This window comes from Rhinatrema bivittatum, chromosome 5, assembly GCF_901001135.1.
Source record: "Rhinatrema bivittatum chromosome 5, aRhiBiv1.1, whole genome shotgun sequence".
NCBI classification, from domain to species: Eukaryota; Metazoa; Chordata; class Amphibia; order Gymnophiona; family Rhinatrematidae; genus Rhinatrema; species Rhinatrema bivittatum.
The window spans coordinates 286707283-286733908 of NC_042619.1; the positions used below are offsets into that span (position 1 = coordinate 286707283).

Below are 26626 nucleotides of genomic sequence, written 5' to 3' on the forward strand. Positions count from 1 at the left end.
AGAGCATTATCTTGGTGAGGCAAGAAACAATCCTGAAGCTAAGGCTTGCCCTCAAGGTAATATAGTATCCTCTCGCTTCAAAGATAGGTTTCCAGGGGCACATGCCCAGGAGGGAAGAGTTAGGTTGGCCGTTGCAGTAAGTGATTCAATTATTATAAAGATAGATATATGGGTGGCTGGTGGACTTGAGGATCGCTTGGTAAATTGCCTGCCTGATGCAAAGGTGGTGGACCTCACATGTCACTGTAAGCATTCGGAGGTTACTGGGCCCTTGGCCTGAGATGAGAGATGGTACCACCCATGGGGAGGAGCCCCATTGAGCCTCACCATTGGGAGGTGAGGTCTTAGCAAAAGGTGACACAGACCAGCAAGTACAGGGAGTGCAGGAGACTGGGATATGGATGCGGTTTCCAGAATAGTCCTCCTAGTGGTGGAGTGCTGAGCAGGCCCTGAGGAGCGGGGAATGCAGGCAGGGTATGGAGGAATGCTTGCGAGGGCAACCCCAGGGGGTGGAGCACAGAGAGAGTCAGCATGGGAGGTATGACGTAGGCTTACCCGAGACGCAGGGAAGCCCAGGGTTCTCTGGCAGTGCAAGAAGGCATGATCCCGAGGAGCGGGGGAGTGCGGTACAGTCTCAGAGAGAAGGCAGGATGCTACCCTGAGGAGCGGGGAGCGGAATGTAGTAACTGGAATACACAAGGCGCTGCCCCGAGGAGTGGGGGAGCACAGCACAGTTCCAAGTTCACAATGGAGCGGGGTGTGTGGCTTAGTCACAAGCGAAGGCAATTGCCTGCAGAGAGTGGCACACCAACACTAGGTCTCCACGAAGCAAAGTAGAACGGCAATGGTCCATAGAGCAGGGTACACCGATGTAGAGTTTCGAGGTAGAGTAGTTCCTGGAACAATCCTGAGGAGCGGGGGAGATGGCAGACAGCATACAAGGCATGGGGCCCTCTGAGGAGCGAATAGCCAGAGACAGGAGCAGGGCCACCGAGGAGAGGGTACCAGAGAGTATCTCACGCCAGGAGGAGCAGGAACCAGGAACAGCATCCGTTGAGAGATTAGCAGGATTCAGCAAGGAGGGAACTTATTGCCAAGTTGATTAAAGCCAGGATCCGATGGTACTTAAGTGCCCAGGGCTAGTGATGTCATCAACAGGCGATGCCCCTCAGGTTCCTGCCTTGGCATCCTTAAAGGAGGGCCATGGAATGCGCGCATGCGTCTAGGAAAGTCCAGGAGAGACATGGCATCCTCACTGCCCTGGGAAGTCCTGGAATGGAGCCATGAGTGTCGGAAGTGGCTAGACACAGCCGTGAGTCTTCCCAACAGAGAAAGGGCAGCAACACATGAAGTGAGTAATAGCGGTCGCAGCCATCTGTGAGTGATGGTCATAACAGTAGCCCCTCTCTTAAGGCCTCCCCCCCCGGGAGTTTGGGTTTTCTAGGATGTGTGGCATGGAACTGCCTGATTAGATCCTTGTCAAGGATGTTGATCGCAAGCTCCCAGTGTTTTCTTCAGGCCCAAAGCCCTCCCATGAGAGGAGATATTCCCCCTCTTTCCACACTTTCTGACATCCAAGACATCTTGCACTTGATAGGTAAAGTCCACCTCCGATGACAGAGATTGTGGCTCAGGTGTTTTTTTTTGAGAAATCAGACAGTAACAGATGTTTTAGTAGCGAGATATGGAAAGTATTATGGATTTTAAGAGATGCAGGCAGTCAAAGGCTGTAGGTAACTGGGCCCAACCGGCGGAGCACAGGAAAAGGCCCAATGTATCTGGGGGCGAAGCAGGCCGAAGGTAGTTTAAGACAAATAAAACGAGTGCTGAGCCACACTTTGTCTCCTGGGTTAAATTGTGGAGCTTCTCGATGATGGGCATTGCAGAATGTTTTGGATCTTTGGGTAGCTTGCTGAAGGAGTTGTTTGGTGTGGTCCCAGAGTCCATGCAACTCCTGCGCGGTAGCCTGCACCGCTGGGGTTGGCATTGACAGCGAGAGTGGAAGAGGATGCAGCGGCTGGTGTCCATAGACCATCTGAAAGAGTGATGAGCCGGTAGATGCGGACTGGGGGGAATTTAGAGCAAACGCGGCCTATGGCAGAAGGTCGGACCAATCATTCTGCCAGGAATTCACATAGGCTCGAAAGAACTGTTTTAAGGTCCTGTTCATTATTTCCGTCTGCCCATTGGCTTGGGAATGTTAAGCCGATGTGAGATCCAATGCGATGTCAAACTTTTTGCAGAGGGATTTCCAAAACCAAGCGGTGAATTGTATTCCCCGATCAGAGAGAATATGTCTAGGGAAGTCGTGGAGGTGGAATATGTGGTAGATGAACAGACTCGCTAGTTCTGGAGCCAAGGGAAGGCCAGGTAACGCCACAAAGTAAGCCATTTTCAAAAATCAGTCCACGTTGACCAAAATCGTATTATTGCCACTTGAAGGAGGAAGGCCCACAATGAAATATGTGGCTATGTGAATCCACAGCTCATTGGGCACGGGAAGATGTTGCATGAGACCCCCAAGGATGACCAGCCGGAGGCTTATGACAAGCGCAAGTGGAGCAATGCTCAACATAGGTTTGTGTGTCCTTCTTCATGGTGGGCCACCAATAGAACTGCTGAAGAGTAGAAAGGTCCTAGACTGTCCCAGGTGGCCTGCTGTTAAGGAGTTGTGAGCCCAGCGGAGTATCTTCCGTCGGAGTTGTCGGGGAACTACCGTTTTCCCAGGTGGCAAAGTGAACATGGCAGAATTGAGGACTTTAGCTGGATCAATGATGTGCCATGGAACATCAGGGACATCTTCAGTGACAAAAGACTGGGAGAGTGCTTCGGCACCGCAGTTTTTATTGGCTGAACGGTATCGTAACAGGAAATTAAATCGAGTAAAAAATCGAGTAAAAATCGAGTAAAAAAAAGTTCCCAACAGGCCTGTCGAAGATTTAGGCCTTGCGCACGGTGCAAATACTTGAGGTTCTTGTGGTCGGTATATACTGTAATCTGATGCTCCGCCCCCTCGAGCCCTGGATGCCACTCTTTGAAAGCCAGTTTAATTGCCAACAACTCCTTATCCCCAATTGCATAATTACGTTCCACTGGTAAAAAGCATTTTGAGAAGAATGAGCAAGGGTGTAAGGTATGGGTGACTGAATACTGGCTGAGTACTGCTCCTACGCCAACATCAGAGGCATCAACTTTGCTGATGAAGGGCCATTCGGGGTCTGGATAGGGCAGGCATGGCTCCTGAAGGAAGGCAGCCTTGAGGTCCTGAAAGGCGGTCATGGGCTCGGGTGACCACTGAGATGGATTGGCACCCTTGCAAGTCATGACCATGAGCGGGGCGGTCAGTATAGAATAGGGATGAATAAATGATCTCTAGTAATTGGTGAAGCCAAGACATCTCTGCAAGGCCTTGAGGCATGTGGGTTGAGGTCAATTGTGGATACTCTTCGATTTTTAGTGATCCATCCGAAAACCTTGGCTAGAGACCACATAGCCCAGGAAGGGAACGGACTCTTGTTCAAAAGAGCACTTCTCCAGTTTGGCATACAACTGCTTGTCCCTCAAATGCTGAAGAACACTGCAGATGTGCTGGTGATGCCTCTGAAGGTCTTGAGAAAAACCCAAGATGTCATCCAGGAAGACTACGACACATCAGTAGAGCATGTCTCTGAAGACCTCATTCATCATATTCTGAAAAACCGCTGGAGCGTTGCAGAGAGCAAATGGCATCACAAGGTATTCAAAGTGGCTGTCATGCATGTTAAATGTGGTTTTCCATTCATCGCCCTGGCGGATTTGGACCAATTTGTAGTCCCCTCTACGATCTAATTTGGTGAAGATCTTAGCATCCTGAAGACTGTCGAAGAGTTCTGAAATTAAAGGTAGAGGGTATTGATCCTTCAGAGTGATCTCGTTTAAGCCACAGTAGTCGATGCACGGCCGTAGAGAGCCATCTTTCCTCTGCACGAAGAAAAACCCCACTCCAGCGGAAGACTTGGAGGGCAGGATGAAGCCCTTGGCTAAATTTTCACAAATATATTCCGACAAGGCTTGCGTTTCAGTTAAGGACAATGGATAAATCCTATCCTGAGGAGGTTCTGTGTTGGGCAGCAAATTTATTGCACAGTCAAAAGAGTGATGTCGGGGTAGGGTGTCCGCAGCCTTTTTGGAGAAGACATCCGCGTATGAGGAATACTGTGGCGGAAGGCCCAGAAGAGAAGCAGAAGTGGTTAGGCAAGGCACAGGTGATACAACCTCCAAGCATTTGTCATGGCAGGAACTACCCCATTGAGATAGTTGTAATGTGACCCAATCAAACTGCAAGGTATGCAGTTTTAACCGCGGCAGTCCCAGGACCATGGGGTGTATAGCTTTATCCAGCATGATATGGTTTCTACATGTAGGGAGCTGGTACAGAGCTGGATAGGGACCGTGGAGTGAGTAACCTCGCCTAGTAGAGGTTCGCCATGAATGGAGGAGAGTAGTAAGGGCATTGGGGAGCGGATGGTGGGGATTCGGAGATGTTCCACAAGTTGCCTCAGAATAAATTTCCCACGGCCCCAGAGTCCACCAAAGCCAGTGTATGAAACTCTTGAGCATCAAGTTTGATGGAAACTAGCAAGATTAATGGAGGAGAGGGTGAAGTCAGACCTAGGAGCAGTACTCCGGCAGAACCTAGGTCTGGGAGTTTCCCAGACAGATGGGGCATGAAGTTATGGCATGTCTGGGTCGGCCACAATCAAGCAGAGACCTGATTGTTGGCATCGGCATTTTTCTTTCGAAGAAAGCCTGCTTCGACCCATCTGCATAGGTTCTTCCACTTCTTTATTCTGAGCAATGTTCAGCTTAGGAAAGGGCATATGTCGAATTCGGGGTGAGCTCGGAGCCATCCTTCTGGACACTCTAGCCTCTAGGGCAGTAGTCCCCAATCCTGGTCTGGGGGCCCATCAGCCAGTCGGGTTTTCAGGATATCCACAATGAATATGCATGAGAGAAAATTTGCATGTTATGGAGGCAGTGCATGCAAATTTTCTCTCATGCATATTCATTGTGGGTATCCTGTAGGGATGTGCAGACAAAAAGTTTATGTTCATAAGTCCATAAGTCGAAAGGGGGGGGGTCAATTTCGGTCAATATGGACATATGTAGAATTCCATAAGTTGAGTCTATGTCCATACGTGCACCGATTCCCTAAATAAAAATTTAAACCCCTCACCCTCCTTAATATCCCCCCAAGACTTACCAAAACTCCCTGGTGGTCCAGCGGGGAGTCAGGACGCCATTCCTGTATTCCTTTGCGAGGAGCACGTGACGTCGGCGTCACATCGGAGTGACGCGGACGTCACGTGATTCCCCGCGCGTTCGCTCCGGGACCCTCGTTGGACACAACCGGAACTTTTGGCCAGCTTCCCAACGTAGGAGGCAGCCAAAGCTGGTATGTTACAGGTCCAATGCATCGGGTGACCGTAAAAGGTCCAATATACCTTGGAGTGAATCTCTGGGATGGTATTCAGAGTTGGATATACTGAGTACTTAAACAGACTTTCTGACCAGGGAGGAATTCAGGAGCCGAGCGACGTCAACTGTCAGCAGTTCTCTTGGCCCGGGAAGCGGCCTGACGTAAGTGAAGATTCGTCTATTTCCATAAAGTCTTGAGGGTATCTGCAGTGGCCTATGCCACAGGGGATGGCCCTGATAGAGGTATGGGCAGCAGCGGTCATGGTTGTTTTTCCATAGACAATAGAGAACGGTGTCGTGCCTGTAGCAGTGGCAATGTGGGAGTTGTGAGGAAAACTCCGCCAGGATAAAAGTTCGGACCAATTGTCTTGGCAGTCATTGATGTAAGTGCACAGGAAGGCTTCAAGGAGCGTTTCATTTTCTCGGCTTGTCCATTCTCCTGGGGTTGAAAGGCAGTTGTTAGGCTGATATTAATACCAAATTTTCGGCAAAGAGCGTGCCAATATCTAGCAACAAACTGTGGACCTCTGTCTGAGACAATGTCTTTGGGAAGGCCATACAATCTAAAGATATGATGGAAAATTAGGCGTGCCAACTCTGGAGCAGATGGTAGGCCTGGTAGAGGGATAAAATGGGCCATTTTTAAAAATCAGTCTATGGTTGCCCATATTACGGTATGGTAATACCCATATTACCCATATTTCGGTATGATGGCAAATCCACGATGAAATCCGTAAACAGGTGGTCCACGGTTTCTTGGAAGCTGGAAGTGGTTAGAGGAGACCCCAAGGTCGACCGACTGGGGGTTTTTGCTGTGCACAGATATTACAGGATTCGATGTATGCTTTAGCAGTGGAGACCTTAGTAGGCAACCAGGAGAACCGCTGGAGCAGTGCTAACATCCATGCTTGTCCTGGATGACCGGCAAATTTGGAATCATGTGCCCAGCAGAGAACTCTTTCTCAGAGCCGTCGGGGCACAACTGTCTTCCCAGCAGCAACTGAGTGAGTGTCAGATAAACAAATACAGACTGGGTCTATTATGAGGCTAGCTTCTTCCAGGGTGTCTTTGGGCTTGAAGAATCATGATAGTGCCTCTGCCCGGAGATTTTTATCAGCTGGGTGGTAACGAAACTCAAAATCAAACTTGGAACAGAACAGAGCCCATCGAGTTTGACGGGCGTTGAGATGATGGGCTTGGCTCAGATGTTCCAGATTCTTATGATTCTTATGATTCTTCGACAGCTAATTTAATGGATAACAGCTCACAATCCCCTATGCTGTAATTTTGCTCCGCGGATGAAAACTTATGGGAATAGAAGGAGCACGGGACTTTAGTACTGGAAACAGTGTGTTGACTCAGGACTGCCCCAGCCCCAATGGCGGAGGCGTCCACTTCCACTAGGAATGGACGATTCGGGTCGGGATGATGTAAACAAGACCCCTTCTGGAAGGTTTCTTTGAGGCGATGTAAGGCTGCGACGGCCTCCAGACTCCAATTTCGCGTATCTCAACCTTTGTGGGTAAAGGCCATTAAAGTTGCAGCCAGAGAAGAGTAATGTGGGATGAAGTGATGATAGTAGTTGAGGAATCCCAGAAAGCACTGGAGAGCTTTAAGACACACAGGCTGTGGCAAATTCCGGATTCCTTTTAACTTGGCTGGGTCCATTAAAACCCTTGTTGGGAGATAATATAATCAAGGAATGGTAGGCTGGATTTCTCGAACAAGCATTTGTCCAATTTTGCAAGCAGGTGGTTCTCATGAAGGTGTTGGAGGATGGTTTGGACATCAGTGCAGTGGGTGTCAAGGTCTTTAGAAAAGACAAGGATATCGTCCAGGTAAGCCACGTCTTTGGTATACAGCAGATCTCTAAAATGTTTGTTCATTTATTGGAATACTGTGGGTGCATTACAGGGGCTGAAAGGCATCACCAGGTATTCGTAGTGCCTGTCCTGAGTGTTAAATGCGGTCTTCCAATTGTTGTCAGGACAGATTCGTACCAGGTTATATGCTCCGATTAGGTCCAGCTTTGTAAATATAGATGCTCCATGAAGACGATAGACGAGTTCGGAGATTAGTGGCAGGGGATACTCGTCCTTACGGGTGATGGTGTTTAGGCTGCAGTAGTCAATACATGGCCTAAGAGACCCATCTTCCTTGGTCACAGAAAAGAATCCTGCCCCAGCAGAAGAGGTAGAGAGGTGGATGGATCCCTTTGCAAAGTTTTCTTGGATGTACTCCGTCATGGCCCTTGTCTCGGGCAGAGACAGAGAGTAGGTACGTCCTCGTGGAGGCGTGGTCCCAGGAAGAAGATTAATAGGACAATCAAACCTCCGAAGAGGCAGAAGAAGGTCTGCTTTTTGCTAGGAGAAAAAGTCCTCGAAGTCTGCGTAACGGGCAGGTATGCGAGAAGAAGTGACAGCTAGAGGAACCATGGATGGAGGTACCACTTTCTGGAGATAGGACTAGTGGCAGGCAGGACCCCACTCCACCAGTTGCAACAAACCCCAATTGGATTGGGGAGAATGCTTCTGTAGCCAGGGTAGTCCAAAAACTACCGAATGGATGGATTTCTCCAACACTAACAGTTCGAGTTCCTCAGTGTGTAGGGCGACAGTGTGCAGCTGAATGGGTTCAGTAGTAAGGGAGATTTGGTCGGGTAATGGCTCTCCATAAATAGATGTGATATATAAGGAGATATCAAGCGAGCGGGTCTTTATACCCAGGAGCTGGACAAGGTCCTTGAGAATGAAATTACCTCCTGCTCTGGAATCTACCAGAGCAAGAACTGGAAAAGACAGGGAATCCCAGATCAAGGTAATGGGTACAGATAACTGAGGGGCCGGAGAGGTTGCACTCAAGTTCAGGACCCCTACTGAACTTGGGCCGGGAAGTTTCTCGGACAGATAGGACAAGTCTGTAGATGGTGGCCAGGTGCTCCGCAATACAGACACAGACCGGTTTGTCTCCGCTGGAGGTGCTTTTCCGGTGTCAGCCGCCCACGACTCAACTGCATGGGTTCTTCTGTCTTAGCTACCATAGTGTCCCTGCTTGGGGCAGGGTTGGTGGTTGGTGTCGAGAAGTCGGATGCTCGAGAAGACTTCTTGGGCATCCGAATTTCCCATTGACGCTCTTGGAGACAGTGGTCGATTCAGCCTGTCAAGTCTATAAGGTCCTCCAGAGAGGAAGAGAGCTCCCTTGCAGCCAGCTCATCCTTCAACTGTAAAGAAAGTCCATCCAGGTAGATAGCTCATAAGCAGTCTTCCTGCCAGGCGAGCTCAGTAGCCAAAGTCTGAAACTCGATGGTATAGTCAAAGAGACTTCTTTGACCTTGATGGAGATGTAGTAGGCTGGTGCTTGCCACGGCATGCCGCCCAGGATCATCAAAGATCCTTCAAAACACAGCCACAAACTGAGACTGTTCCTTTAGCAAGGAATCTGAGCATTCCCACAGGGGGGAAGCCCAAGCCACTGCCTTCCCTTCGAGACAGGATGAGATAAAGGTGACTTTAGTCAATTCGTCCTGGAAGACGGAGGGCTGCAGAGTGAATTGCATATAGCATTGGTTAACGAACCCTCTACAGAGTCTGGAGTCACCGTTAAAGCGCGGGGGCACTGGTAGGACCAAGAAGGCTCAAAGCATCACCGGAGATGGCTGTGGATGAGGAGAAGCCAGAGTAGAAGCTGGATTATTAGTAAGGGCATCAAGCTGGGCATGAAGACAGTCCATGGAGGAGACCAATACCTCAAGGAATTGCTGCTGTTCTTGTACCTTAGATGCCAGGCCTGGGATGGCCTGGAGAGCTCGTGGCTCCACCGAGTCCATGGCCTTTGCAACCTGTTGTGTCGGAGGTAAACCCTTGGGCCGAGGTGGGATTTACGCAACCTGTAGGTAGGGACCTACAGGTCCCCACCATTGGCAGGTGGAGTGGGATGATAGGCAGAGGCCGCTGGAACTTCTCCTTTACCAGCCCTCGTTCCCCGAGGGTTGAGCCTTTGGGTGCCGGGGACGGCAAAACTTAGGTGGGCCTCGAGGTAGGATAGCAATAGAAGTTGGTTTCAGCCCAGAGACAGCAGGTGAGGGATGGAGTAGTCCTACTCTGGACTGGGTAAGGGTCTGGGAACTCGGGCACCAAAGAGACAAGAGAGACTGAGGGCGCTCAAGCAATGGTAGGCCAAAGCCTAATAAGTCCACGTCCAGGGAGTAGGTGAAAGAGGCCTCCAAAGATAGGCCTGAGTCCGGGCCAGTGGCAATCCAAAGGCTGTGGCAAGCGAGGCTGAGGTCTGATCACGAAGAAGTCAATCGTAGTCAATTAAACCCTAGGTCTGATAACAGAGAAGTAAATCGTAGTCAATCAAAGCTGAGGTCTGATCACGGAGATGAAAGGGTCCTGAACTCAATGACGTAGCAGATCAAAGACCTGGAGCCTTGTTGGAGATATAGAAGGGAATACGCAGATATGGTTTTCGACCAAGATCATCAAAAACAGAGTGAAATAAGGCAAGAAAGCCAGGCAGATGTTGCGTCGGAGGTGGACCCTTGGGCAGAGGTGGGGTTGATGCAATCCGAAGGTAGGAATCCAAGGGTCCCCACCATCGGCAGGTGGAGTTGGCTGATAGGCAGAAGCCGCTGGAGCTTCACCTTTCACAGCCCTCGTTCCCCGCAAGTTGAGCCTTTCGGTACTTGGGCTGGCAAAACTTAGGTGGGCCTCGAGATAGGAAGCAATAGAAGTTGGTTTCAGCCCAAAGACAGCAGGTGAGGGATGGAGTAGTCCTGCTCTGGACTGGGTAAGGTTCTGGGAACTCGAGTGCCAAAGGGACAAGGCAGACTGAGGGCATTCGAGCAATGGTAGGCCAAAGCCTAATAAGTCCACGTCCAGTAAGTAGGTGAAAGAGCGTCCAAAGATAGGCCTGAGTCAGGGCCGGTGCAATCGAGGGGCTGTGGCAAGCGATGTTGAGTTCTGATCATGGAGAAGCCAATGGCATAGTCGGACAAAGCAAAGGTCAGGGTTTGGAGAAAGACTGTAGCTTAGTCAGGCGAAGCGGAGGGTCTGGGTCTGGAAATAGGCTGTTGCATAGTCAGGCGAAGCAGAGGTCTGGGTCTGGAGATAGGTTGTAGCATACTCAGGCGAAGTGAAGTCAAAGTCTGTGTAATCAATCCAAGGCATAGACAGGACAGGAAGGAGGAAACAGGAATTGGGAACAATGAGGGTCAGGAACATAGAGTAGAGACGAATCTCTAGTAGCAACGAGTACTCGATCAGTGAGGAGACCTGTTTACAAAGGCAACCCTATGGAGAAGGGCTGTTGCGTCCATCGGGATTTGACGACTTCGCCCCTTGTGCATCACCTTTTTCTCGACTCCTCCCGCAAGCCTTGGGAAATGGCCACCGTCGCATCTGCAAGCCGCTCTCTTCGGCATCTCCGGAACAGCTCTGGCATTGCCTCCCGCCATGTTTCTCTCAAGGACTTCCTAGGGTGCGCGCACGCTACCCACGTCTTTATGCCAGCATTGGCTCGAACTTCGAGGGCGTCCCCCTCGAGTGATATCACGACATCCGGGTATATAGCCTACACTTGTTTGCTAGTTCGTTGAGTTAGCAAGGATTGGTCTTGGCCGGTCTAAGCTACTCTGCAGCTTCCTTGCTGCCGCTGGAAGTCCTCTCTGCCCTTTGGGGTATTCTCTAAACTGGGTACACGCTCCTCAGGGGCCATCTGCTTTCCTTTCAGGTGCCTTACTGGGATCAGGAACTCGCTCCTCGAGGGCCTGCTCTCCCTGCCTTGGTGCCTGTTACCATCTACTTCTGCCTGGTGGAATCGCTTCCATCTAGTGAGTACTCTAACTCTCAGTCTGTCTCATCCACAGCATTGCGGTGCTGGGAAACCTACACCTGGATATCCCTATACCAACTGGGTGAGACGGGTTTCCTCTGCCGAGGATCCCTGCCCTGCTACATCTGGATCAACTCACTACTGCCACCTCTGGTGGTATACATCAGCTGTACAATAAAAGATCTAATTATGTGTTTGTGCGTCCTGAGTCTAGCCCAGTACTGTGGCTCCCCACGGGGCTCCTCCCCGAAGGCGTGGTCATATGCCACAGTATCCAAGAATTCACCCAAACAGCGCTAAACCCTAACAGATTGCTAACTGCATGGATCCAGCTCAGCTCACCGCATTGCAGGCTATTCCAGGCCTGGCCCAGCAAATCTCCGAACAGCAGAATGCGCTGGAGAATTTGACTGCTGCATTTAATCAGCTGCATGCACAGATGAACTTACCAACCACCACAGGTAAAGAAGTTACATCACCTGAAGTGACGGTCAAGACAACTATACCTCTATCTGCTACAACATGCTTCTCAGGGGAAGTTTGGAAATGTAGAGGATTTGTCAACCAATGTTGACAAACTTTTCCCTGCAACTTAACCATTCTCTTACAGCCTATGCCAAGATCACCTACATCTTGTCTTATCTGGATGGAAGAGCGTTGGCTTGGGCCTTGTCACTGTGGTAGCGCAATGATCCTATTCACCTGATCTTGCCAGGTTCCTTGAAATGTTCAGATCAGTTTTTGATGATCCTGCCCGGCATACCACTGCAAGATCCTCGCTGGTGCACTTGAAGCAAGATAATAAACTTTTATCTGACTTCGCCATAGAATTCAAGACACTGGCATCTGAATTACATTGGGACCCTAAATGCTTGAGAACCTTCTTCTTTGAGGGGTTGAACTCTAGTTTAAAAGATGAGCTAGCCACTTGTGAAATGCCTGCGACCTTGGCTGAACTGGTGAAGTTGGCAACAAGGATTGATCGCCGACTTCGTGACAAGTTTCAAGAGACCAAAACTCCCAGAAGACCCCTTCCGGGTGAAACTAGAGTTAAGCCAACACCAAGGCCTGTTCCTTCGGTTCCAGCTGCTGGCGAAGAAGAACCTATGCAATTAGGCCGCAGCCACCTGACGTCAAAATAGAGAAGAGCGAGGAAGAGGTTGGGCTTATGTATGTATTGTGGACAAGTTGGCCATGCCGTACAGACGTGCCCTATATGTCCGGAAACTGGCAGACCTAAGTCCTGCTGGAGGACTCTTCTTAGGTCTAACTGCACCCTCTCCTCCACTCTATATTCCTGTATCCTTGATCTGCGGACCCTTAGAATACCAGACTCTTGCCCTAGTGGACTCAGGGGCAAGAGACAATTTTATTCTGAAACGATTAGTGGAGCACTTGTGGATCCCTACCACTGCCATGACGACTCCATTACTCCTGTCTTTAATTCACGGAGAGCCCTTACCGGGCAAAGTAACTCAGCTCACTGAACCCGTGAGTTTACGGACCAGTGCTCTCCATTCAGAGATCATCTCTTTCTTTGTCCTAGAGAAGGCCATGCACCCTATAGTTTTGGGGTTACCGTGGCTGCAACAGCATATGCCTCAATTTAATTGGGTCACTCTGGAACTTTCACGCTGGGGCCCATATTGCCATGGTAATTGTCTGATGGAGGTCTCTCCAATACCCTGCATGCCATCTACCCCATTGATGCCTGGGTTGCCGCCTCAGTATACATCATTTCAAGATGTGTTTTCCAAAGAAGCTGCAGACATACTCCCTCCACATAGATCCTATGACTGCACCATCAATTTGAAGCCTAACACTGATCCACCTAAAGGCAGGATTTACCCTCTCTCCATGACGAAGAATAAAGCCATGTCTGAATACATACAGGAGAACCTTCAGAAAGGCTTCATAAGACCCTCCAAGTCTCCCACTGGTGCAGGCTTCTTCTTTGTGGGGAAGAAGGACAGAACATTGCGTCCATGTTATTGACTACAGAGGTCTAAACGAGATCATTATGAAGGACGGTTATTCCTTACCACTCATCTCAGAGCTATTTGATAGACTACAGGGAGCCAAGATATTCTTCAAGTTGGATCTCAAGGGAGCCTATAACCTAGTTCACATTCACTCTGGCAATGAATGGAAGACAGCCTTCAATACCCGGGATGGGCACTTTGAATATCTAGTTATGCCCTTTGACCTGTGCAATGCCCCGGCTGTCTTCCAAAACATGATGAACGACATACTGCGTGATCTTCTCTACAAAAGTGTCGTAGTGTACTTAGCAGTGGCGTAGCCACGGGTGGGCCTGGGTGGGCAGGTGCCCACCCAACTTAGACCCAGGTCCACCCAACTGGCACCGGAACTGCAAGGCTGTCGCGGGATCCCATCCCCGCGACAGCGAACAAGAGAACCCACGCCTCGCGCGCCATCACGGCACACATGGGGAAGCGCTGCTGCGGCCGTATGGCAACCGGTCTTCCTGTTGAAGGGGGGGGGGAGCGGAAGCACCGCGCGCAGCTTCCGCTTCCTCCCCCCAATGCAGAAAGATCAGCTGCCTCTCCTGCTGCCACCGGACTCCTGCTATCTTCGGGCATCGGACCGTATGGCCCGCCGATCTTCCTGCTTGGGGGGGGGGGGAGGGAGGAAGCGGACGTTGTGCGCTGCGCTGCGCTTCCGCTCCCCTCCCCCCGACAGGAAGTTCGGCGGGCCGTACGGCCCGACGCCCGAAGATAGCAGGAGTCCGGTGGCAGCAGGAGAGGCAGCTGATCTTCCTGCTTTGGGGGGAGGAAGCGGAAGCTGTGCACGTGCTTGAATGTGTATGTGTGGATGAGAATGGGAGCGTGTGTGTGTGTGGGTGAAAACTGGAGCCTGGGTGTGTATGTCGGTGAGAATGGAAGCTTGAATATGTGGGTGAATGGGAGCTCGAATGTGTGTATGTGTGGTTGAGAATGGGAGCCTGGGTTTGTGTGTGGGTGAGAATGGGAGCTTGAATGTGTGTATGTGTGGGTGAGAATGGAAGCTTGAATATGTGGGTGAATGGGAGCTTGAATGTGTGTATGTGTGGGTGAGAATGGGAGCCTGGGTTTGTGGGTGGGTGAGAATGGGAGCTTGAATGTGTGTATATATGGGTGAGAATGAGAGCCTGGGTTTGTGGGTGAGAATGGAAGCTTGAATATGTGGATAAGAATGGGTGCTTGAATGTGTGTATGTGTGGGTGAGAATAGGACCTTAAATGGTATATGTATGGATGAGAATGGAAGCTTGAATATGTGTGGGTGAGACTGGGAGCATGGGTTTGTGGATGAGAATGGGTGCCTGGATGTGCGTCTGTGTGTGCATAAGAATATAAGCCTGGGGAGGGGTGAGAAAGTGAGAACTTGTATGTGTATCTGCAGAGAATGTGAGCTTGGGGGGGGGGGGGGGAGAGCATATGAGAGTGAGAGCTTGAATGTGTGAGAGGGAGTCTGTGAGAGAAAGCGTGTATGTGTGTGTGTGTGTGTGGAAGGGAAGAAGACAGTAATAGAAGAAAGACACTGAAAAGGAATTAGGAAATGAGCTATAAGGGAAAAAATGGGAAAAAGAGACCAGGACCAACTGATTAGAAAAATATAAAGATCAGACAACAAAGGTAAAAATATATATCTATATTTTGAGATGTTAGCAATTTAAATATAAGCAACACAACCGCTCTCTCAAAATTTATGGACAGGTAGGAGCCGTGTATAAAATCGTAATAATAAGAAGGCTAAAGTACCACAAATCACCGTGAATTATGTTTGTATCATTAAGTAAACCTCATACTTAGGCGTAGATGTGAATGTTATGCTGCATAATTTGGCATTATTTATCAGTAAAAAAACAATTAGTAGACCTGCATGCCTACAGCCCACCCATGTTAACCTTGTGCCCACCCAAAAAATCAATTCTGGCTACGCCACTGGTACTTAGATTACTTAATCTTTTCCCAGGACATGAATACACACCTGGAGGATGTCAAACAAGTGCTGCAAAGAGTCCGCAAAAATCATCCTTATGCCAAGTTATCTAAGTGCGAGTTTCAGAAGGAATCAGTGCCTTTCTTAGGATACATTGTATCCAAGGCTTTCAGATGGACCCACAGAAGCTGGAGCATTAAGAAATGATCACAACCCACAGGTCTAAAGGCTCTTAGACAATTTCTGGGATTTACCAACTATTATAGAACATTTATTAAGAACTACTCCTCACTAACTGTTCCGCTTACAGCCATGACCAAGAAAGGTGCCAACATCACCAACTGGTCTACAGAGGCAGTAACAGCATTCCAGAAACTGAAAGACGCCTTCTTGAGCAAGCCATGCCTCCGACATCCGGATCCTAACAGACCCTTCATCGTTGAGGTCGATGCCTCAGATGTAGTTGTAGGGGCCATTCTAAGCCAGTCCGGTGATTCTAAGACCTTACACCCATGCTCATTTTTCTCCCGTCGATTCTCACCAATGGAGAAGAACTATGGAATAAGAAATAAAGAATTGTTTGCAATAAAGAAGGCATTTGAGGAGTGGCACCCTTGGCTTGAAGGTGCACAACATCCAATCACAGTCTAGAGTACATCCAATCACAGTCTAGAGTACATCCGCCACATTCAACACCTAAACCATAGGCAGGCGAGATGGTCACTGTTTTTCAACAGATTTCATTTTGTGCTAAAGTATCGCCTCGGAGATAAGAACGTCAGAGCTTATGCCCTATCTCGCTCATTTCTCTCTGAGGATTTATCTGAGGAACCTCAACATATCATTGACCCAAAAAGAATTATCCTGTCAGCTACTCACCCAGTACCTGCGGGTAAAACTGTGGTACCCAGGAACCTAAGAAAAAAGCTGTTAGCTTGGGCTCATGACTCTAAACTGGCTGGACACCCTGGTCAATGCAGAACTCTAGCAAAACTACAGAGGTATTATTGGTGGCCCAACATGAAGGAAGACATGTTCTCCTATGTTGCTTCTTGTTCCAATTATGCCAGACAGAAACCGCCACCTGGTCGTTCTTGGGGCCTTCTCCAACCTTTGCCATTGTCAGATGAGCCCTGGACACACATTGCTACAGACTTTGTAGTAGTCTTGACGCTTTCAGGAGGAAATAACACCATCTGGGTAATAGTGGATCATTTCTCAAAGATGGCTCACTTCATGGCTCTCCATGGCTTGCCCACAGCCATAGAGATTGCAAATCTTTTCATCACTCACATATTTTGCCTACACGGCATGCCAAAGCACATCATCTCTGATAGAGGAGCCCAATTCACAGCAAAGTTCTGGAAGGCATTATGCAAGACGTTTGATATCTCTCTCGACTTCACCTCTGTATACCATCCTCAGTCTAACGGGCAAACAGAGAGAATGAATAGGACACTTAAGCAGTTCATTCATGCCTAATTAGGTACTCGTCAAAATGATTGGGCTGAACTGTTGCCCTGGGCTGAATTCGCCATCAACTCTCATCCAGCAACATCTACTGGATCAACAGCATTTGAAGTGGTCTACGGACGACTACCATAACCACCTTACCACTTCCACTTTCAGTGTCATCCCCGGCATCTTAATCTACTGCCAAAGATATTCAACAACTCTGGACTAAAACCAAAGAGATGCTATGTAAAGCTAGACTATGAGCAAAGAAAGGCCTTGATGATCATCACGGCAAGGCTCCAGAATTTAAGCCTGGTGATAAAGTCTGGTTATCAACAAAACATTTAAGACTCAAGCTACCATCAACTTGTTTTGCTCCACGCTTCGTTGGACCCTTTCCCATTCTCTGACGACTAGGTACTCTTACATACAGTCTGAAATTTCCATCAGCACTGAAGATTCATAATGCGTTCCACTTCTCACTATTGAAACCATTAGTTCTTAGTGAGTTCTCAACCAAAACACCGGAACCTACACCTATTAATGCAGAAGAAGACATCTAATACAAGGTAGACGATATCCTTGAAGTGAGAAAGAGAGGTAGAGTATGAGAATACCTTCTGTCTTGGGAAGGTTATGGACCTGAAGAAAACTCTTGGGAACCTTTGGCTAATATCACAGATAAAGAGATGCTTCAGCAATTCCACAGAATGCATCCTCAGAAACCAAGATCTGGTAGGAGGACTGGAGGGAGCCCTTTGAAGGGGGGTACTGTTGCATCCTTCGGGGTTCAACGGCTTCGCCCCTTGTGCCTCACCTTTTCTTGACTCCTCCCTCAAGCCTTGGGAAAATGGCCACCGCCGCATCTGCAAGCTGCTCTCTCCGGCGTCCCCGGAATGGCTATGGTGTTGCTTCCCACCATGTTTCTCTCAAGGACCTCCTAAGGTGCATGCGAGCGCTACCCACTTCTTTATGCCAGCATTGGCGCAAACCTCGGGGGTGTCCCCCGCTAGTGACGTCATGACATCCGAGTATATAGCCTACACTTGTTTGCTAGCTCGTTGAATTAGCAAGGCTTGGTCTTGGCCGATCTAAGCTACTCTGCCGCTTTCTTGCTGCCATTGGAAGTCCTCTCTGCCCTTCAGGGTATTCTCTAACCTGGGTACCCTCTCCTCGGGGGTCCTCTGCTTTCATTTCAGGTGCCTTACTGGGATCAGGTACTCGCTCCTCGAAGGCCTGCTCTCCCTGCCTCGGTGCCTGTTACCATCTACTTCTGCCTGGTGGAATCGTTAACATTACAGCTACCATCTAGTGAGTACTCTAACTCTCAGTCTGTCTCATCCACAGCATTGCTGTACTGGGAAACCTACACCTGGATATCCCTATACCAACTGGGTGAGACGGGTTTCCTCTGCCGAGGGTCCCTAGACTGCTACATCTGGTTCAACTGACTACTGCCACCTCTGGTGGTATATATCAGCTGTACAATAAAAGATCTAATTCTGTGTTTGTGTGTTCCGAGTCTAGCCCATTACTGTGGCTCCCCACGGGGCTCCTACCCATGGGCGTGGGCATCTGCCGCAGTACCCAAGAATCCACCCAAACTGCTAAACCCTAACAGGGGCCTGAGCTTAAATACTATGAAGAGGGTAACATCATTATCCAGGGCTGCTGCCAGGTTCCCGCCTCGGTCCCTTCATAAGGATCAATGATGCACGCTCGCGTTTAGGGAGGGGTGCGGAGCGACTGGTGGCATCTATCCGCGGGCCATGCGGAAAGGCCCGACGAGTAGTAGCATCAGAACCGGGAATGCTGGAGACTGTGGCAGGTCCGGAGGCACTGGGGGAGGCCCGAGGATGGAGCTGGTGGCTCACTAGCGAAGAGGAACCAGAGGCTGAAGTCCTTGTGGAATGGTGAGAGGGCTGTGCTATTCGTCTGCCGCAACAATACTTGTAACAGCACACCTGGGTCAGCTCACTCCCAGAGTGGTGATACCCAGGCCAAGGCCTTACCATCCAAGAGTGACAGGATGTAAGTCATCTTCGTGATCACATCTGGGAAGTATGCTGGTTGTAGGCATAAGTGCATATTACACTGATTCAGGAAACCCCTGCACATAAGAGGGTCTCCTGAGAAACATAGGGGTGCCAGCAAAGGCACAGTAGGCCAGAGGATTGGCTTATTTGTAGCAGGATTAGGTTTGAAAGACATCGAGGTGGAGTCCAACCAGGTACTCAGGTTATCTCTGGCTGCTGTCAGAGTTTCCAAGAATTTTTGTTGTTCAGAAATTCGTTGCGTCAGACCAGGAATGTCTTGGAGAGCCGAGACCTCTGCCGGGTCCTTGGACATGGCAATCTGTAAGGATTTGTAAGTAAGTGGGCCCTTGGCCCAAGGTGAGAGATGGTACCGCCCATAGGGAGGAGCCCCACTGAGCCTCACCGTCGGAAGGCAAGATCTGAACAATAGGTGACACAGCCCAGCGAGTACAGGGAGAGCAGGAGACTGGGTGTGGATGTGGTTGCCAGAATAGGTCCTCCTACTGGTGGAGTGCTGAGCAGGCCTGAGGAGCGGGGAATGCAGGCAATGTATGGAAGAGTGCTTGTGAGGGTGACACCAGGGGGTGGAGCCACAGAGAGAGTCAGCACGGGAAGTATGACATAGGCTTACCTGAGATGCGGGGAAGCCCATGGGTCTCTGACAGTGCAAGAAGACACTACCCCGAGGAGTGGGGGAGTGTGGTACAGTCTCAGAGATAAGGCAGGACGCTACCCCAAGGAGCGGGGACCGGAATGTAGTAACAGAATATACAAGGCGCTGCCCTGAGGAGCGGGGGCCGTGGGTTAGTCAAAAGCGAAGGCAATGGTCCGCAGAGCAGGGCACACCACGCTGAGCCTCCATGAAGAAAAGTAAGAACATAAGAACATAAGAACATGCCATACTGGGTCAGACCAAGGGTCCATCAACCCCAGCATCCTGTTTCCAACAGGCCAATCCAGGCCATAAGAACCTGGCAAGTACCCAAAAACTAAGTCTATTCCATGTAACCATTGCTAATGGCAGTGGCTATTCTCTAAGTGAACTTAATAGCAGGTAATGGACTTCTCCTCCAAGAACTTATCCAATCCTTTTTTAAACACAGCTATACTAACTGAACTAACCACATTCTCTGGCAACAAATTCCAGAGTTTAATTGTGCGTTGAGTAAAAAAGAACTTTCTCCGATTAGTTTTAAATGTGCCCCATGCTAACTTCATGGAGTGCCCCCTAGTCTTTCTACTATCCGAAAGAGTAAATAACCGATTCACATCTACCCGTTCCAGATCTCTCATGATTTTAAACACCTCTATCATATCCCCCCTCAGTCGTCTCTTCTCCAAGCTGAAAAGTCCTAACCTCTTTAGTCTTTTCTCATAGGGGAGTTGTTCCATTCCCCTTATCATTTTGGTAGCCCTTCTCTGTACCTTCTCCATCGCAATTATATCTTTTTTGAGATGCGGCGACCAGAATTGCACACAGTATTCAAGGTGCGGTCTCACCATGGAGCGATACAGAGGCATTATGACATTTTCCGTTTTATTCACCATTCCTTTTCTAATAATTCCCAACATTCTGTTTGCTTTTTGGACTGCCGCAGCACACTGCACCAACGATTTCAGTGTGTTATCCACTATGACACCTAGATCTCTTTCTTGGGTTGTAGCACCTAATATGGAACCCAACATTGTGTAATTATAGCATGGGTTATTTTTCCCTATATGCATCACCTTGCACTTATCCACATTAAATTTCATCTGCCATTTGGATGCCCAGTTTTCCAGTCTCACAAGGTCTTCCTGCAATTTATCACAATCTGCTTGTGATTTAACTATTCTGAACAATTTTGTGTCATCTGCAAATTTGATTATCTCACTCGTCGTATTTCTTTCCAGATCATTTATAAATATATTGAACAGTAAGGGTCCCAATACAGATCCCTGAGGCACTCCACTGTCCACTCCCTTCCACTGAGAAAATTGCCCATTTAATCCTACTCTCTGTTTCCTGTCTTTTAGCCAGTTTGCAATCCACGAAAGGACATCGCCACCTATCCCATGACTTTTTACTTTTTTTAGAAGCCTCTCATGAGGAACTTTGTCAAACGCCTTCTGAAAATCCAAGTATACTATATCTACCGGTTCACCTTTATCCACATATTTATTAACTCCTTCAAAAAGTGAAGCAGATTTGTGAGGCAAGACTTGCCATGGGTAAAGCCATGCTGACTTTGTTCCATTAAACCATGTCTTTCTATATGTTCTGTGATTTTGATGTTTAGAACACTTTCCACTATTTTTCCTGGCACTGAAGTAAAATGGCAATGGTCCGCAGAGCGGTGTACACCGATGTCGAGTCTCATGGTAGAGTAGTTCCTGGATCAACCCCGAGGAGCGGGGGAGATATCAGCAGCATCCTATGCACAGGACCCTCCAAGGAGCGGATAGCCAGAGACAGCAGCAGGGTCCTCGAGGAGCGGGTACCCGAGAGTGTCTCACACCAGGAGGAGCAGGAACCAGGAACCAGCATCCGTAGAGAGATCAGCAGGATTTAGCAAGGAGGGAACTTGTTGCCAAGTCGATTAGAGCCAGGCCCGATGGTGCTTAAGAGTCCAGGGCTAGTGATGTCATCAAGTGGAGACTCCCCTGAGGTTCCCACCCTGGCATCCTTAAAGAAGGGCCATGGAGCGCGCGTGCGTGCCTAGGATGGCCCAAGTGAGACATGGCAGTCGGCAGTGTCCTTGCTGCCCTGGGAAGTCCTGGAACGGAGCCATGAGTATCGGAAGCAGCTAGCCACAGCCGCGACTCTTCCCAATGGAGAGAGGGCAGCAACACACGAAGTGAGTAATAGCGATCGCAGCCAGTTGCGATCAACGGTCATAACAGTCACTTAGAATTTTAGATATTGCTGGGGAGAGGCTGGCTGTCTTGGTACATGTGGGTACCGATTATATAGGACAGTGAAAGAGATGAAGTTCTAGAAGTCAAATTTAGGATTTTAGGTAGAAAGTTGAAATCCAGAACTTCCAGGGTAACATTCTCAGAAATATTCCCCATTCCAATTGCAGGATCCCAGAGACAGGCAGAGTTCCAGATTCTCAATACATGAAAGAGACTAGGCAGGATGGTGGATGCCTGGAACGCCCTTCCGGAGGAAGTGGTGAAGACCAAAACTGTGAAGGATTTCAAAGAGGCGTGGGATAAACACTGTGGGGCGGATTTTAAGAGCCCTGCGTGCCGGTGCGCCTATGTTCAATAGGCCTACCGGCGCGCGCAGAGCCCCGGGACTCGCGTAAGTCCCGGGGTTTTCCGAGGGGGGCATGTCGGGGGCGGGGCCGAGCGGCGCGCCGTTTTCGGGGCGGGATGCGGCGTTTCGGGGGCGTTTCGGGGGCGTGGTTTTGGCCCGGGGCAGTCCTGGGGCGTGGCTGCGCCCTCCGGAACCGCCCCTGGGTCGTGTCTAGGCGCGCCAGCAGCCCACTGGCGCGCGGGGAATTATGTCTCCCTCTGGGAGGCGTAAATCCCCCAACAAAGGTAGGGGGGTGTTTAGACAGGGCCGGGGGGGTGGGTTAGGTAGAGGAAGGGAGGGGAAGGTGAGGGGAGGGCGTTAGTGAATTCCCTCCGAGGCCGCTCCGAAATCGGAGCGGCCTTGGAGGGAACGGCGGCAGGCTGCGCGGCTCAGCGCGCGCCGGCTACACAGAATAGGCAGCCTTGCACGCGCCAATCCAGGATTTTAGCGGATACGTGCGGCTACGCACGTATCTGCTAAAATCCCGCGTACTTTTGTTTGCGCCTGGAACGCCAACAAAAGTACACGAACGCGCCATTTTTGAAAATCTACCCCTGTGGATCCATAAAGTCTAGAGGATTTGAATGAAGTGAAGAGACATGGGGGTGGCTTGCGGGAATGACGGCTACTACCTGGAAATTAATATCCTAATTCAATAAACATACATACAGTTAATGCGACTCCAACATTGCTCTATGATTCAACGGCAAGAGGAAATGTGAAAAAAAAAGGATTTGCATCCACAAAAAAGCAGGGGAGTAGCTTGCTTGATATGGCTGTTACTACCCCAAACTAAATAAGCCTGATACTTCACTGTCAATTATATCCAGCATAGTTCTCTGCTTCAATGGCAGGGGAATGATGAAAAGATGATTTATATTCAGACAACAACCAACAAGTACTGAGTTGCACAGGCTGGATAAACATGCGTGGGAGTAGCTTGATATGACGGCTGTTACTACCCCTAAACAATTAGCTAGATACTTCACTTAGATGCTAGGGGTGTGCATTCATTTGCAATGTATTGGCAATCCGCAACATATATGCCATATTTGTTGTATTTGTGGGGGTCACGAAAGTATGGTGGACCCCCATGAATACAATGAAATAAACCCCCACCCTCCTGACCCCCCCAAGACTTGCCAAAAGTCCTTGGTGGTCCAGCGGGGGTCCTGGAGCGATCTGCACTCGGGCTGTGGGCTGCTGGTATTCAAAATGGCGCCGATAGCCTTTCCCCTCACTATGTCACAGAGGCTACTGGTGCTATTGGTCGGCCCCTGTCACATGATAGAAGCAATGGACGGCCGGTGCCATCTTGTGCTCCTACCATGTGACGGAGCCGACCAATGGCACCGGTAGCCCCTGTGACAGAGTAATGGCAAAGGCTATCGGCGCCATTTTGAATACTGGCAGCCAACAGCCTGAGTGCAGGAAATCGCTCCAGGACCCCTGCTGGACTACCAGGGACTTTTGGCAAGTCTTGGGGAGATCAGGAAGGTGCGGGATTGTAGTTAATTAAATTTAAAGGGTTGGGATGGAGTTTTTTTTGGGAAACAAATACATATGTAACTAATGAACGGCTTGGGGACCCCCGAGAACGGATGCAACGGATTTGGGTCCCGACAAATACAAATACCGAATGGGACAAATCCGTCCCTGCTGCACATCCCTATTAGATGGAGCTCCAGCACTGATACTGCACTTAGATGCAGCTCCAGCACTGCTAACTACATTAATGGCGGGGTGGAAGAGAAATAGAACAAAAAAAAGTTACTTACAAGGAACAAGAGTAATAGATAAGTATGGGGGGAAAAGGAAAAAAAAACTGAAAGTTTGCTGGGCAGACTGGATGAACCATTTGGTCTTCTTCTGCCGTCATTTCTATGTTTCTATGTTTTCTATGTAAGAGTGTTTTAGGTTTGTTAGGAAAATGACATCATTTTGGGGAACAGGGCCCTTTTCCAAAAGGATGGGCTCCACCTTAACCAGAGTGAAACCAGGCTGTTGGCACTAACTTTTAAAAAGGAGATAGTGCACTTTGAAAATCTGCAGTAAACAACAAAACCGCACCAGCCGACTAAAGGCCAGTGACATTTTGTTGTACAGAATAGTTTCAAAATAGCACCAATTGGGTTGATCAGTGCCATTTTCAAATGCAGCTCCAGTGGTGCAGGAGCAACAGGGAATTACTCTGTTCCATTTCAAGTTATTTAAATGAATGGATGGGATAAGGAAGGAGCTTGGGGGGTCTGATGGGCCAATTTATTTCCACAGATTCATCAGGCTTAGAGATACCAATGAAATGGGCTAAAAACAAAAGAAAATGAACATTTTTGCAGTGTACATGCCTTAATATTGATGGGTTTACTGTCATTACAGTAAGCCCTTTGTTTCAATGAATAGCATTTACCTAGCCCTATAACACATTCAGGGGCCGATGCAATATAAAGAGTGGAAAGCGGGCGCTGAAAAGTCAGTGCCCACAAGGGAGGCGCCATGCAATACCCAAATTAAGGGGTTACAGCTGCCGGTTATGAAGACCGACGTCGGTAAACTTGGCGTCAGTTTTCATACCCAGCCGTCTGCCAGTAATGAAAATGACCGCTGATGAACTTTGCATCCGTTTTCTTTACTGGCAGATGGCTGGTTATGAAAACCGACACCGAGTTTACCGGCGTCGGTCTTCATAACTCGGAAGTATGCAGTGTTTTTGTTTTTTTTTACTTAAGAAAAGAAGTACAGAAAAACAGTTTTTTTCTGCTTTTCTGTACTTCTTTTACCTGTGCTCAGCTATTAATGCCTGCTCCAGGCAGGCATTAATAGCCGAGCGGTAAATGTGCGTCTGAGACGCACATTTATTTTTTTGCATGCGGAGTGAATGAATAATAGCCTCATTCATATGCATTTGCATGTGATGAGCGCTATTACATTCAATCCACATCTGACGCGGGTTAAATAGGCGCTAATCCGCCTATTGCATTAGGAGGTGGATTAGCGCCTATTTAACCTGCATTAGAGTGGGGGTTATACAGTGTGCTCGGATGAGGGCACTGTATTGTATCGACCCCTCAAGTTTTTCTTTGCTGAAGTCATCTCTCTTAAGGGAACTTCTTCTTTCAAATTTGTTTTTCTTATTTTCTGCCTGAAGATATCAATGAAGTAAGCCCAAGCCAGCAACTTCAAACATGTTTCTAATGTTCCAAAAAGATTTCTATCAGAAATCATTTTAAATGAAAATCATTAGCCAGAACTCATATAAGTCCTTAACAATACTTGTTTTGTTAAAGTCACATCTTTCAACATTAGGATCACATCAAGGTAGTAACATTCTAGGAGGTGGATGTACTAACCTGTGGAATTTCCTGAAGGTTAATTGCCTCATGTATGTTCAAGTTTTCTATTCATGCAAATAAACTGGGAAGAAATCTTTTGCATGAATCTGACCTCCTGGGATGGCCAAAAAGTTAGGTCCTTGAAGATGCTGTTGTGCTTTGGCAGTCCAGGGATCTCTCCCACGAACTACTGCACTTACTGCCAATCCTGATCCACCACTGCGAGACCCCAATGCTGCCAAGGACAATCATGCTTCAATAGGCCAAATACGACTCACAGAAGGATGCTTTTGGCTTCCTGCATGGCCTTCCCTAGGTTCGTGCATGCCCAACATCACCAGGGTTAAAGGGCCTGCGGCGGAAAATCCCATATGGCACCTACAGATGTCCTCACTGATTCTGGCCTATGAAAGGCCCCCTCTTCCCTTCAGAACTTGCCTCAGCAATAGGTATCCCTATGTTCATAAAGTAAGTTGACCCAGTGTTCCTTGTCTTTGTTTTCCAGTTCCTGTGGCCCTTGTCTTCATCTTCAGTTCTAAAGGTCCTTGTCTTTGCCTTCTGTGCCTTTAGTCCTTCTTCACTTCTCCTGCATGTTCTTCACCTGCCGTTCTGCTCCTTGTCTTCCTGCCCTGCCTATCCATCCCTTCTTCCCTATAGACATATACCCGGTATTGACCTTTTCCTGACTCCTGGACATTACTTCTTGCCACCTGCCCTGACCACTGTCTGACCACTGGATATGCTTGCTTGTCGCCTACCTCTGATCATAGCCTGCCTTTGGATTCACCTCATCCAAACCTTGCTTTAGTCTAATAACTTTGATGGATTTCTCCACCCACAGAGGCCCCCACCTAAGATCTGCCGGCCCAGGCATCCAAAGGTTCAACCCAAGGGAAATGTGGGCTGGTATAGGTGAAGCTCCAGCTGGGCTTCTGCCTCATCCAGGTCTGCCTGCTTATGGTGGGAACCTGCAGGGCTTCTCCTTGCAGGTTGCATCAAACTCCTGCCTCTGCTGCCTGCGACATCCAGCCACCCTATAACACAGTTGCTGGCCCCACCCTTGTATACCAGGGACCCCAAGCAATGCTGAACCAGTGCCATATGCACTTCACATTGCATGAATGACTTGATTAAGACTACATATATTCTCTCTCTTCTGGATGGCAAGGCACTGACATGCCTTGCCATCCAGTAGGGGGTCTGCACATGGAGTGTGCAGACCCCCTACTGCACAGCCTTAAACAATTCACAGGTGTATTCAAGACAGTCTTTGAGGAACTGGGTCAG

At 48.9% G+C, this 26626-nt stretch overlaps 1 protein-coding gene across 2 annotated transcripts in view; it reads left to right on the forward strand.

Annotated features, from left to right (window-relative positions):
* LOC115092775 (disintegrin and metalloproteinase domain-containing protein 9-like) overlaps positions 1-26626 on the forward strand; it is a 1307906-nt gene that overhangs the window by 950944 nt on the left and 330336 nt on the right. The gene's annotated exons all lie outside the window — the stretch shown is intronic.